This window comes from Dipodomys spectabilis, unplaced genomic scaffold (genome assembly GCF_019054845.1).
Source record: "Dipodomys spectabilis isolate Male_0828 unplaced genomic scaffold, ASM1905484v1 ptg000909l, whole genome shotgun sequence".
In the NCBI taxonomy this organism is placed as follows: domain Eukaryota; kingdom Metazoa; phylum Chordata; class Mammalia; order Rodentia; family Heteromyidae; genus Dipodomys; species Dipodomys spectabilis.
Window position 1 is genome coordinate 40,001 of NW_024871586.1, and position 13,555 is coordinate 53,555.

A 13,555-nucleotide genomic window follows, 5' to 3' on the forward strand; every position below is an offset into this window, starting at 1 on the left:
GATTTTTGGTTTTTTTTGGTTTTGTTTTGTGTTTTGGTTTGGTTTTTCCCGGGACGTGGGGCTTGAACCCTGGCTGGCCCTGGACACTGTCCCCCAACTCTTCAGCTCAAGCCTAGGGCGCTACTACTTGAGCCACAGTACCACTTCCGGTTTTCTGAGTGGCTTATTGGAGATAAGAGTCTCACGGTCTTTCGTGCCCAGGCTGGCTTTGAACCGAGATCCTCAGATCTCAGCTTCCGGAGCAGCTAGGATTACAGGCGCGAGCCACCAGCGCCCAGCTATTTTCATGTTTTTGTGTGTGTGTGTGTCGGGTGTGAGGCTTGAACTCTGGGGCTGGGTGCTGTCTCTCTCTCTCTCTCTCTCTCTCTCTCTCTCTCTCTCTCTCTCTCTGTGCTCTTCACCTTCCCAGCCCTCCCCCACTTGTTTTGCCAGTCTAGGGGCTGGCAAAAGAAGAAGAAAGAGAGATTGAGTAAAATTAGCCATCCATCCTTCAGCCATCCTCCTTGAGACATTCTCAATGAAGTGGGCTGGGGATGTGTCTGGGTGGTAGGCAGCTTCCCTAAAAACTCGGGCCTAAATGGCAGCAGCGGCATCCATCTTGTTTACAGACCGAGTGTCCACGAGCTCATGTGGGCTTTCATGTTCTCCGTGGGTTGACACGGCCGGCCGGCGGGCGGGCGAGCGGACGAGCGAGCGGGGTGGGGTGTGCGATTCATTGGAGATAAGACACCGGTTCCTGCTCCCTCCTTCCTTCAGGGACACCAAGGAAGAAGTTGCCGCTGGCGGGTGGGTTCCAGGCTGGCAAGCAGAGTAAGCAGAGCCCCGCTGGGACTGAAATACATTTCTTCCTGGAGTCCACAACGAAAAGCAAGCGGGGGGGGGGGGGGGTGGGGGGGGTGGGCGGAGGGGAGAGGACAGAGAGACAGAGAGGAGAGACAGACAGAGACAGAGACAAAGAGGGACAGACACACAGACAGAGACAGAGACCCAGAGACCGACAGAAAGACACACAGGGAAAGAGCTGCAGGGGGAACGAGAGATCCACAAGTCCAACTAGATTCCCCTGAATCAACAAACAGACGGATGGACGGACGGACACACACACACACACACACACGGAGACGGACACACGCGGAGACAGACAGACAGAGGGACACATGGAGGGGGAGCCCTAGAGACCCATTAGTGTGACTGACTAGATCACCTGAATAAATTATTCCTTCCCTGCCCTGCCCTCATGTATTGAGGTAGACTATTGGTATGGAGTTCTTCTTGTCACCAAACACAGGTGAGGGCTAGTGACTTTTTACCCTTCCATGTACGGACTCTTCCCTTAGGACTCTTGATCTTGATTTCAATCATTGAATAAGAATTTCTGGAGGAATCAGAAAGAATGACATTTCCCCATTTGTTAGGAAATGGAAAGGCTTGGAAAAAATTATATTAAGTGAAGTAAGCCAGGCCCAAAGAAACATAGGTCCCATGGTTTCCCTTATTTGCAATATCTAGTATATGTATGAGTCAAGTGGAAAAGGTCAGATAATGTGATGTTAGGAAAACGAACCCTTGAATATGTATTTTAATGGTTTTTTTTTCATGCACGTGTTTCTAACGCATTTATAGGATTGTTTCTTTGTTGCTTTGTATGTCCCCCCCCCCACAGTGTAACCCCCGCTTTCACTATATTTGATGTCAGTATAACTTATGGGGGAGATGGGGACAAACAAGTCGTTTAAGGATTCAGGTGGACCTGTTGCAACAATGAGAAGTACAAAATGTCGTGTGAAAAAGGAGCTTTACGGTGGGGGGGGGGAAGGGGGAAGGATTGGGTTGGGGGGAGGGGGGTGGCTGGGAAGGGAGATGAAGTGTAAACAAAGGAGGAGGCTGCAATGCTTGGTAGGAAATGTGTGCATTATCCTGCCCATGTAGTTGTAACCCCTCTGTACAGTATGTTCTCAAATAAAATAAAATAAAATTAAAAAAAAAAAAAAGAATTTATGGAGTAAGCAAGCAGGCAACCAGGCAACCAGACAACCAGTCCAAAAAAAAAAAAAAGGCAGACACAGTCAGACAGACAGAGAGACCCACACAGCTCCTTGACTTCATGGGTGTTTTCAAGGCTAAAGCGGGGGGGGCGGAGGAATGTGGCAGCTGAGTTATGCACAGATAGTTAGTTGTTTTATCTTTGCCCCAACCTGAATTTCTAGATGTTTGGGGCATTTCTTTACAGGTAAGAGAAAGAGGTCACTGACTCTTCCTTCCTTCCTTCCTTTTTTCTTTCCTTTCTTTCTTTTTTCCCCCACCATCTCTCTCTCTCTCTCTCTCTCTCTCTCTCTCTCTCTCCTTTTTTTCTATTTTTTTGGAGGGGTGGGCAATCCTGGGTCTTGAAGTGAGGGCCTGAGTACTGTCACTCAGACACTCAGCTTTTTCGGCTCAAGTCTAGCACTGTACCATTTGAGCCACAGCGCTACTTATGTCTATGTACGTGATATCTATCTATCTATCTATCTATCTATCTATCTATCTATCTATCTATCTATCTATCTATCTATCTATCTATCTATCTATCTATCTATTGATATAGATATACATCTACATATATCTATATATATCTATGTGTGTGTGCGTGCGTGTGTGTGCGTGAGTATGCGTGTATGTATATATCTATACATATATATGTGTTTATATGCATATACATATATAAACACATTCATTTATTTATACATATACGTATATACGTATAAGCACACATATGTTCATTTATTTATACATATATATACATACACACACACACACACATATATATATATACTTATACATAGTGTGATACACACATATAAATATACGTATATCCACTTATTATTTACGTGCTTTTTTTCTTTTTTTTTTTTTTTTTTGTCGGCCTTGGGGCTTGAACTCTGGGCCTGGGCGCTGTCCCTCAGCTCTTCAGCTCAAGGCGAGCGCTCTACCACTTGAGCCACAGCACCACTTCCGGTTTTCTGGTGGTTTATTGGAGATCGGAGTCTATAGGTCTCTCCTGCCCGGGCTGGCTTTGAACCGCGATCCTCAGATCTCAGCCTCCTGAGTAGCTAGGATTACAGGCGTGAGCCACCAGCGCCCGGCTTATTTACATGCTTTTTGGTTGTTGTTTTTTTTATCTCCCCCCTCCCCCGCCCAGACGTGGGGCCTTGGGAAGGGATCTGCAGGGGGGGGGGTGTGCAGAGGCATTTTCTCCTTCGGGAAACCAGGTGATGATTTAGTAAAATTAGCCATCCATCCTTGAGACATTCTCAAGGAAGTGGACTGGGAATGTGGGTGGTAGACAGCTTCCCTAAAAACTCGGGTCTAAATGGCAGCAGAGATGGCAGCGGCATCCATCTTGTTTACAGACCGAGTCTCCATGTTCAACATGAGACTCCTCTAAACTGAGTCTTTGCATGTTCTTGAGCTCATGTGTGGCTTTCATATTCTGTGTGGGTTGACACGGGCGGGCGGGTGGCCAGGCGGGTGATTCATTGGAGATAAGAGTCTCTTTTGGGGCACCGGTTCCTGCTCCCTCCTTCCTTCGGGGACACCAAGGAAGAAGTTGCCTCTGGCGGGTTCCAGGCTGGCAAGCTGAGTAAGCAGAGGCCACTGGGCCTGAAATACAGTTCTGCCTTGAGTCCACAAAGAAAAGCAAGGGGTGGGGGAGGGGAGAGGACAGAGACACAGAAGAGACAGACAGAGAGGAGAGACAGAGACGGAGAGAGAGAGACAGAGACCCAGAGACCGATGGAAAGACACACAGAGTAAGAGATGGAAGGGGGAGCGAGAGATCCACAAGTCCAACTAGATCTGAGATACACACACACACACACACACACACACACACACACGCACGCACACACACACACACACACACACACAGAGGCAGACAGAGGGAGACATGGACAGGGAGCCAGAGACCCATTAGTGTGACTGACTAGATCACCTGAATAAATTATTCCTTCCCTGTCCTGCCCTCATGTATTAAGGTAGACGATTGGTATGGAGTTCTTCTTGTCACCAAACACAAGTGAGGGTTAGTGACTTTTTACCCTTCCATGTAGGGACTCTTCCCTTAGGACCCTTGATTTCGATCATTGAATGAGAATTTCTAGAGGAGTCGCTCTGGTGGAGTTTTATGGAGTAAGCAAGCAGGCAACCAGACAACCTGACCACCCCCCCCAAAACAAAAAAAAGGCAGACACAGACAGACAGACAGACAGACAGACAGAGAGACCCACACAGCTCCTGACTTCATGGGTGTTTTCAGGGTTAAAGCGGGGTGGGGTGTCCCGACCTGCAGGACTTCAACCAGGGCAGTGAACCTAAGCGAGAAGGAATGAAGGGACAAGAGACACGAAGAAGGACAGCAAGACAAGGATTCTGATCAAGCTGCCAAATTTTATTTTTCACACAGGGATATTTATATGCTTAGAATAAGGAAGCTTTTTCATTGGGCGTAGCAGCTGCAGGATGCTTGCTTAGGGCAATGTGAAAAGGTGGTCAATAGCAGCTACCTGGTCTTTGTTTGGGGCAGGATGCAAAGACAAGATTCTGTAAATAGCCTTGAGAGATGTTCCAGCGAGATAGTCAAGCTTATCATGCAGAGAGACTCCCTGCAGGGCTCTCGACATCTCCCCCTTTCTTATTTAGAAAATTGACCATCAATTGTTGGTGCTCTTTTTGAGGGGGTGACAGAGGCTCTGTTCCTCTAAGGGCCCAGGGTTTTTCTCCGCTCCGAGCGAGCGTCCTCACTCGGGGAGGGGAATTTTACAGACCTTGGCATGTTTTTTGAGGAGACGGCTTGTGGGTATGCATGCCAACCGTCATGCACCAGAGCTTGCCACTCAGGGGTCTTGGGTTTTGGGATCTCGTGGATCCATCCCCCTGCAGTCTTACCTGCACCCTTGATTAGAGCATTTTTTCTTCCTCCCATAGGTGCATCCTCCCCCAAGCGGAGGGGCCTATAGGAGGAGGGGCGAACCTATCCCTTATGGCAATAGGTCTTGCCCGTTGAATGGTCAGGAGTTATGAATAAGGAGGGTTTTCTAAATAAGAAAAAAAAAGGGAGGGCTGTTTCCCACTGGAACAAGCTCATGGCAAAACACTAATTAAAAGCCTGGGGTCAATCCTAGATCTCGATGCTGCGGTCTGCCATATCAAGGCGTCTGCCATATCAAGGCGATGGTGATGAACCTGTATGGGCTTAGAAACCAAGAGATTAATCTGTTATTTAATAAATTTAAACAGAATGGTCCATGTCTGGAGTTCTAGCTGCATCTGCAAGAGAAAAGGCATCATCCTCGGGGGGAAGGCTTCCCCTGGGTTGTGGTAAGCCATTCACCTGTTTTATCAAGCGTTCAGGCAGCCACCTTGGGGCCGCTTGTTCTTGATCTAAAATACAGGTTGAACCTCGCCCCCAGATAAGAACAGGATCTGGGCCCTTCCATTTGCCTGTAAGGGGGTCTCGCCACATGACAGGCGGGCGGGCAGAACTGGAAGATGGGTGCCAATGCCTGTCAGCTGCCGAGTGGCCTTCATTGTCCAGTGTTAGAAAATTAAGGGCGAACAATGTGTGACTAAGGCGATCCCTAGGAGTGGAAAATGAAAAGGCAGAGGCTTTGAGGCGAGTAAGCCAGGTTTTTAGGGTGTGGTGGGCTCGTTCTACAATGCCCTGACCTTGGGGGTTATAGGGTATCCCAGTAGTATGACAAATTTGAAAAATAGCACAAAACTGTTTAAACTTGGCACTGGTATAGGCTGGGCCATTGTCTGTCTTTATGTGGGCTGGTTTTCCCATTACAGAAAAGGCTAGAACAAGGTGAGAGAGAACATCTTTGGCAGTTTCTCCTGAGTGTGGTGAAGCAAAAACAAACCCGCTAAATGTGTCTATGGAGACATGTATATATCTTGTTTTTCCAAATTCAGGAAAATGGGTAACATCCATTTGCCAGATTTGATTGGGTAGCAGTCCACGGGGGTTAACACCCAGATGTTGTACAGGAAGGGAGACAACACAGGCAGGGCATGCCTTTACTATCTCCCGTGCTTGCTGTCTAGTAATTTTACAAAGCAATCGAAGGCTCTGGGAGTTTAGATGGTGGAGATTATGTAATTCTGTAGCCTTTTGGACAGACCCAACAAAAACCGGAAAAATGGAACGAGTGGCCGCATCAGCTTGAGCGTTACCCTGTGTAAGAGGGCCAGGGAGATCAGAATGTGCCCTAATGTGTCCCAGAAAAAACGGATGTCTCCTGGCCTGAATTAGCTGTTGAAGCTGAGTAAATAAAAATGCCGCATTGGAAGAAGTTTTAATAGCGGGTGAAATTTCTAGCAAGGGAACAGAATGAGCAATGTAAGCACTATCTGTATAAATATTAATAGGCTTATCAAAAAACGTCATAAAAACCTGTGTTATAGCAAATAACTCCACAAGCTGGGCTGATTGGTAAGGGGCATCAAAGGTGGTAGAATGGTTGTTAACAACAAAGGTTGCACGGCCATTGCTTGAGCCATCTGTAAAGACAGTGAGGGCTTGAGGAATGGGAGCCTTTTGAGTAACCTTGGGAAAAACAAATGGATGTAGCTGGGCGAAGTGTAAAAGAGGATCATTGGGGAGATGATTGTCAATTAGTCCTAAAAATCCTGACAGGGCGATGCCCCATTCATCCCCAGTCTGAAGTAAAAATTGAGTCTGGTCTTTGGTGTATGGAATTAAAATGGTATCAGGGTCCTTGCCGAAATATTGTCGAGAAAGCAAGCGACCTTTGATAATGATAGAGGCTACCTGGGCAGGGTAAACAGCAATAACCTTGGGGGATGTGGTGGGTAAATGGACCCAAAGCAGGGGGCTGCCCTTATTATTGGAGTGAAGAATCTGTTGCCAAAACAATCCTGTGGGTGTATGAGGGGTATGTAAAATAATTAAGACCAGAGGAAGATTATAGGAAATCTGTGTAACAAACTGCTGGGCAATGGCCTCAGTAACTTGGGTTAAAGCATTTCGAGAATTGGGAGTAAGCTTGCGAGGAGAGGAGGGGTCAGAATCCCCTTTTAAAATCTCATTAAGAGGCAAAAGCACGCTGGTGGGCAACCTTAGGTATGGCCTAAGCCATTGAATATCTCCAAGCAGCTTTTGAAAATCATTAAGGGTGTGAAGATGGTCTAAACGAAGTTGAATTTGAGGAACCCGAATTTGATTATTTTGGAGTTCTAGACCCAAATAAGTATAGGGATCCTGTGTTTGAACTTTATCGGGGGCAACCTGTAGTCCCAGGGCAGTAAGGGCTTTATAAAGGTCTAAATAGCAGTTTCTAAGTTCGTGGGTGTCAGGTGCAGCAAGCAACAAGTCATCCATATAATGTAATATATAGACGCGCTGCCATCGTTTTCTCACAGGGTCCACTGCCTGGGCAACATATTTTTGACAAAGGCTAGGGCTATTAGCCATACCTTGAGGAAGTACCTTCCATTGAAATCTTTGCATGGGGCCTTGAAAGTTAATGCGAGGAAGGCTAAAGGCAAAATAGGGTCTGTCCTCAGGATGTAGGGGAATGGTAAAAAAACAATCTTTTAAATCAATAACCATTTTGTAATAGTCCCTGGGAATAGCCACCGGTGTGGGAATGCCTGGCTGCAGCGCTCCCATTGGGCGCATAGCTTTATTAACAGCGCGTAGATCTTGTAAAAGGCGCCATTTGCCTGATTTTTTCTTTATAACAAAAATAGGAGTATTCCATGGTGAAGTAGAGGGCTCTATATGGCCTGCCACCAGCTGTTCCTGTACTAACATGGAGGCAGCCTCCAATTTTTCTTGGGTAAGGGGCCACTGATCCACCCACACAGGGGTTTGGGATTCCCAAATGATTTTATCTGCATGGGGCACAGGAGGGTCAGGGGCCGATACTAAAAATCCGAATACCCAAGCCCATGTCTATCTGTTTTTTGGGTAGCTTGGATGGGCTCAACAATTCCTTCTCCTGATTTCCCAAGACCCGTACCAGGGACAAAATCCATACGGAGCATTTGATGTGTAACCACAGAATTGGGACTAGCAAGGATAACTTTCATCTGGGTCAAGATATCGCGACCCCATAGGTTAACAGGGAGGTCAGGAACAACAAAAGGAGTAACAGTTCCCTTATTGCCCTCTTTGTCAGTCCAATTAAGAACCCTGGAGTTTACCAAAGGGTTTTTTGACTGCCCTATGCCTTTAAGGTCAGTTAGGGACGGGGTAAGAGGCCAACTTGGTGGCCAATATTTTTGGGAAATAATTGTGGCATCTGCACCAGTATCCAAAATTCCCTGAAACTCCTTTCCTTCAATTCGCAGGGTGAGGGTGGGTCTTTTTTGAGTGATAGGCTGAACCCAATATGCATCAGAAGACCCCAAAGAAGCAGTTCCTCGCGGTGTGGTCTGAGCAGTGGAAGAACCCCCTGAATTTAATGGGAGCAGTATCAATTGTGCAAGCCTAGTTCCAGCTGGAATAGCTGCAATCCCATTAATGGCCATGGCCAAAATTTTTATTTCTCCAGTATAATCATTATCAATAATACCAGGAAAAACTTGGACACCTTGTAAGGTAGCAGAGGCTCTTCCAAGAATAAGGGCACACATATGAGACGGAGGGGGTCTCAGGGTCCCAGTGGGTATTATTTGAGGTCCTTGTATAGAGTCTAGTACTGTGTCGGTGGCGGCACAGAGGTCCAGTCCTGCACTGCCTGGGGTTGCCCGCTGGAGGGAGGCAATTGTGGAGAGAGGTGGGGGGCTTGTGTAGGACTGGGAGTTTGGGAGGGGACAAACCCTATTGCCCCTGGGCTTGTCTTGGGGATGGTCGGAGCCAGGGGTTGGCCCCAAGGGAAGTTTCCCGAAAAACGAGAGAAAATGGGCTGTCCAAGGGCATTTGTTTTGGATCTACATTCATTGGCCCAATGATGGCCCTTACCACATTTGGGACAAAGAGTGGCAGGGAGTGGTCTACCTGTAGCTTGGGAGGGCATTGCCCCTTGGCTTTGTTTGCCGAAGGGACATTCACGTGCAAAGTGACCAGGTTGTTTACAATTAAAGCAAGTATGCGAGCTGGGGACTGAACCTTGAAATGCCTTGGTAAAGGCAGCACCTATGGCGAGCCCCATGGTGTGAGCGGTTCCTACTCCAGCACAAAGCCTGACGAACTCAGAGAGGTCATCCTTGTTTTAATGTGGCCGGAGGACATCTTGACATGCCGGGTTAGCATTTTCAAAGGCAAGATGTTTAACAAAGGCACTTTCACTTTCACTAGGCCCAAGAAGCCTTTCTGCAGTCAAGTTAAGCCGCGAGACAAAGTCACTGTAGGGTTCCTCTGGCCCCTGTCTAACCTTTGCCAGGGAAGTAGTAGCCGATCCCTTTTGAGGGAGACGCTTCCAAGCATAAAGGCCAGCGTTTTGAATTTGTGCCAAAAGTCCAGTAGGAAAGCGTGCCTGTTTAGCATTGGTATCAAAGGGCGCATTACCCAAAAGTTTAGTATAGGTCCAGGTTTTTGAAGATGTTTTAGCCAAATTTTTTTGCGCGGTCTCTCTACATTGTTCCTTAAAGTCCGCATTCCATAAAACAAAATCACCCCCACTAAGGGTGGCGCGGGCCAGGAACTTCCAATCATTAGGGGTGAGCCAGCGCGCACTTTGGTTTTCTAACAAGGCTAACGTATAAGGGGCAGTCGGGCCATATTGGGCACATGCATTTTTAAGCTTTTCAACAAACCGGAGGCTAAGCCTCTTATACTCTTGTTGGCCTTTTCCCTGGGTGGGTTGTTCCTCTTCATCCCCAGTATCCTGCTCTTCATCCTCCTTTTCCTCCTCTTCTGATTCATCCTCCTCACCCTCTGAGGCCCTATCTGTCTGGCTCCGAGTTACTGGAAAGGCGAGAACTGATTGATGGCCTGATCTAACCTTAATTTTATCAGGCGTTTTTGGCGTATCGGCCAAGGCCAGTATGCGGAGTTCATAATCAAGGGACCGCAGTTCTTTTAAAAGTTGAAGGTGTTCTCGCCTATGTTGAAGAGTCTCGCGTAAAGGTGCCAGGTTAGGTAAAGGGGAGGGAGAAAAAACATCTGGATCTGGAGGGGTAGTGGGCCCTTGAAGGGCTGGGCCACAAAAGGAAGGGATTTTCAGTAAATTGACCAGCAGTCATATCTAATACAACTGATGGGCAAGCCGAGGGGGGCCTAGAGGCATGTTGGAGAACCTCCTCTCCTGTTTTTACAAGTTTTAAAATTCCACTATCAAATAGAGAACCTTTTAAAACTTCATTAATCAAATTCCAATAGGAAAAGGCCGTAGCAGGAACCTTTTCTGAACCAAAGGTTTCATAATCTGTTAAACAATCTCCTACTCTTTGCCATCTTTTTGCATCTATGATTCCTACAAGTCCTCTATGAATGAGAAAAATAATTCTAAATCCTTTTTCTTAACCCGCGTTCCCCGTGTCTTGAAGGCCTCCCTGAGGTCTGACAGAAATAGATCATGTGACGATATTGCTTGTCCCATAGTGGGTCACTCACCATGCGCCGTCCCCACTCTCCTCCTGGATCTGTCTCTCGGCGGGGTCTGTCGAGGCGATCTCGCGATCTCGGACTGTACTTGGCCAAGTTTTCCCGGAGGACGGCGTTCCTTCCTCAGTCAGAGGCTCGTGCCCCACGTTGGGCGCCAGTTGTCCCGACCTGCAGGACTTCAACCAGGGCAGTGAACCTAAGCGAGAAGGAATGAAGGGACAAGAGACACGAAGAAGGACAGCAAGACAAGGATTCTGATCAAGCTGCCAAATTTTATTTTTCACACAGGGATATTTATATGCTTAGAATAAGGAAGCTTTTTCATTGGGCGTAGCAGCTGCAGGATGCTTGCTTAGGGCAATGTGAAAAGGTGGTCAATAGCAGCTACCTGGTCTTTGTTTGGGGCAGGATGCAAAGACAAGATTCTGTAAATAGCCTTGAGAGATGTTCCAGCGAGATAGTCAAGCTTATCATGCAGAGAGACTCCCTGCAGGGCTCTCGACAGTGGGGGGGATGTGACAACTGAATTATGCACAGATAGTTGTTTTATCTTTGCTCCAATCTCAATTCTAGATGTTTGGGGTATTTCTTTACAGATAAGAAAAACAGATCATTAACGCTTGTTTTCATCCTTCCTTCCTTCCTTCCTTCCTTCCTTCCTTCCTTCCTTCCTTCCTTCCTTCCTTCCTTCCTTCCTTCCTTCCTTCCTTCCTTCCTTCCTTCCTTCCTTTCTTCCTTTCTTTCTTTCTTTCTTTCTTTCTTTCTTTCTTTCTTTCTTTCTTTCTTTCTTTCTTTCTTTCTTTCTTTCTTTCTTTGTGTTTCCACCCCTCTCCTTTTTCTCTTTTTTATGAGGAGGTGGGTAATCCTGGGACTTGAAGTCAAGGCACTGTCACTCACTCAGCCACTCAGCTTTTTTGGCTCAAGTCTAGCAGTCTATCACTTGAACCAGAGCTCCACTTTTGGCTTTATCTGTCTATGTACGTGGCGCGCGCGCGCGCGCGCACGCGCGCGTGTGTGTGTGTCTGTGTGTGTGTGTGTGTGTGTGTAATATATATATTATGTATATTCATTTTATACATAGACGTATATATGTATAAACACACATCTATTCGTTTATTTATACACATATGTATATATATACATGCACGCATATATTTATACACATACATATATAGTTATATATAGTGTGATACACACACACGCACACACACACATACACACACACATTACCTTATTATTTTCATGATTTTTTTTTTTGTTTTTTGTTTTTTTTTGTTTTGGTTTTTCCCGGTACGTGGGGCTTGAACCCTGGCCCTGGACACTGTCCCCCAACTCTTCAGCTCAAGCCTAGGGCTCTACTTCTTGAGCCACAGTACCACTTCCGGTTTTCTGAGTGGCTTATTGGAGATAACAGTCTCAAGGTCTTTCGTGCCCAGGCTGGCTTTGAACCGAGATCCTCAGATCTCAGCTTCCCGGAGCAGCTAGGATTACAGGCGCGAGCAACTAGCGCCCAGCTATTTTCATGTATTTGTGTGTGTGTGTCGGGTGTGAGGCTTGAACTCTGGGGCTGGGTGCTGTCTCTCTGTGCTCTACACCTTCCCAGCCCTCCCCCACTTGTTTTGCCAGTCTGTCTAGGGGCTGGCAAAAGAAGAAGAAAGAGAGATTGAGTAAAATTAGCCATCCATCCTTCAGCCATCCTCCTTGAGACATTCTCAATGTCTCAGTGTGTCTCAATGTGTCTGGGTGGTAGAGAGCTTCCCTACAAACTCGGGCCTAAAGGGCAGCAGCGGCAGCGGCGGCATCCACCTTGTTTACAGACCGAGTGTCCACGTTCAAAATGAGAAGCCTCTACACTGAGTCTTTGCATGTTCTTGAGCTCATGTGGGCTTTCATGTTCTCTGTGGGTTGACACGGCAGGCGGGCCGCCGGCCCAGCGAGCAGGGTTTGACATTCATTGGAGATAAGAGTCTCTTTTGGGGCACCGGTTCCTGCTCCCTCCTTCCTTCGGGGACACCAAGGAAGAAGTTGCCTCTGGCGGGTTCCAGGCTGGCAAGCTGAGTAAGCAGAGGCCACTGGGCCTGAAATACAGTTCTGCCTTGAGTCCACAAAGAAAAGCAAGGGGTGGGGGAGGGGAGAGGACAGAGACACAGGAGAGACAGACAGAGAGACAGAGAGGAGTGACAGAGACAGAGAGACAGAGACCCAGAGACCGATGGAAAGACACACAGAGTAAGAGATGGAAGGGGGAGTGAGAGGTCCACAAGTCCAACTAGATCTGAGATACACACACACACACACACACACACACACACACACACACACACACACACACACACACACACAGAGGCAGACAGACGGAGACATGGAGGGGGAGCCCTAGAGACCCATCAGTGTGACTGACTAGATCACCTGAATAAATTTATTCCTTCCCTGCCCTGCCCTCATGTATTAAGGTAGACAATTGGTATGGAGTTCTTCTTGTCACCAAACACAGGTGAGGGCTAGTGACTTTTTACCCTTCCATGTAGGGACTCTTCCCTTAGGACCCTTGATTTCGATCATTGAATAAGAATTTCTGGAGGAGTCACTCTGGTGGAGTTTTTATGGAGTAAGTAAGCAAGCAGGCAAGCAGACAACCAGACCCCCCAAAAAGGCACAGACAGACAGACAGACAGACAGACAAGGACATACTCTAATACAGTGTGGGTGCTCTTGAAGGGAGAGAGACCTACACAGCTCCTTGACTTCATGGGTGTTTTCAGGGTTAAACAGGCGGGGGGGGGGGGAAGGGGAAGGGATGTGGCAGCTGAGTTATGTACAGATAGTTAGTTGTTTTATCTTTGCCCCAACCTGAATTTCTAGATGTTTGGGGCATTTCTCTACAGGTAAGAAAAACAGGTCATTGACCATTCCTTCCTTCCTTCCTTCCTTCCTTCCTTCCTTCCTTCCTTCCTTCCTTCCTTCCTTCCTTCCTTCCTTCCTTCGTTTTTTACTTTCTCTCTT